Source organism: Limulus polyphemus, unplaced genomic scaffold, assembly GCF_000517525.1.
Source record: "Limulus polyphemus unplaced genomic scaffold, Limulus_polyphemus-2.1.2 Scaffold937, whole genome shotgun sequence".
In the NCBI taxonomy this organism is placed as follows: Eukaryota; Metazoa; Arthropoda; class Merostomata; order Xiphosura; family Limulidae; genus Limulus; species Limulus polyphemus.
This window is the reverse complement of record NW_013666547.1, coordinates 154,752-155,807: the sequence shown is the minus strand read 5'-3', so window position 1 is coordinate 155,807 and position 1,056 is coordinate 154,752. Positions and strand designations below refer to the sequence as shown.

Here is a 1,056-nt window from a genome sequence, read left to right as displayed (position 1 = left end):
CTCTATTTTATCTACCACCCCTCCAAAATGTATGAAATTAAACATAAATTACTCACTAGAAAATCATCATTGCTCAGAAATACCATAATTTTTATAGCCTTCAATTTTGTTTGTTTACAGAGCTATCAAATAGAAAATCAGACCCTTTCAACCATACCCACCTGTCACATCCTCTCTTTCAGGATTTGTTAATAGCTCTCTCTCTCTCTTATATTTAATTTTATATTATCCATAACCAATAGGAAGCCAAGGTTATCATCTATAAAATGGGGGTATCGTATTAAGTTGTTTTCTGAAAGGAGAATTGTCAGTTTCTCTGTTAGTACAAGCTTCGTTCCCACAGGAAAGATAACAACTAGCTTGGATGAATTTGTAACGGCTCTTGTTACAGAGTTAGAAAACCAGAAAAATTGTGATAGTTAGAGGAACTTGTCTGCTTTTTGCATGTTATTATTCTATGTTCTATGCTGCATTATTTAACTAAATAAAAATTATTTTTTGCATTAGTATAAAAAAGTAGGGTTAAGTGGCATCAACAGTCGACAGCAAAAAAACAAAGAATACACAAATAAGTATTTTATTTCATGCTTATTCTTATTTATTATTATAAAAGTTACTAAAATGTAAAAATAGGGATTTCTTTAGGTAAGTTAAGGTTAGATTATGTAAAATAAATAATAATATAATAAAAATATTTCACGAGGCATGCACATGATCAGCTCATGGGTAACGTTATGCGATAGCGTAACACAAACTGTATGTTCCCAAAGTGATTTCCAACTTATAATGGCAACGACTAGTAATTACACATGGTTCAAAGGGCAATAAAACAATAAAATTTAATTATAAATAGATGCATACTGTTATGAGTTTAAAGCTACTTAGGATAAATGAATGTAGTTTCATGTTACATTTGAAGTCATTCTAGAAAGAAAAAGAGGGTAATTTAGATTTATTTCAATTCTTTTTATGGTTACAAGGTTGGTCAAATTGACCAACCCTTGTACAGAGTTAGGGTAGAGAAAATAACAGATAATATAAAAAGTTTTACTGAAA

At 29.8% G+C, this 1,056-nt stretch overlaps 1 protein-coding gene across 1 annotated transcript in view; it reads right to left on the bottom strand.

The window, feature by feature from the left end:
• Window positions 1–1,056, bottom strand: part of LOC106461341 (clathrin heavy chain 1-like) — a 72,861-nt gene that overhangs the window by 31,004 nt on the left and 40,801 nt on the right. The gene's annotated exons all lie outside the window — the stretch shown is intronic.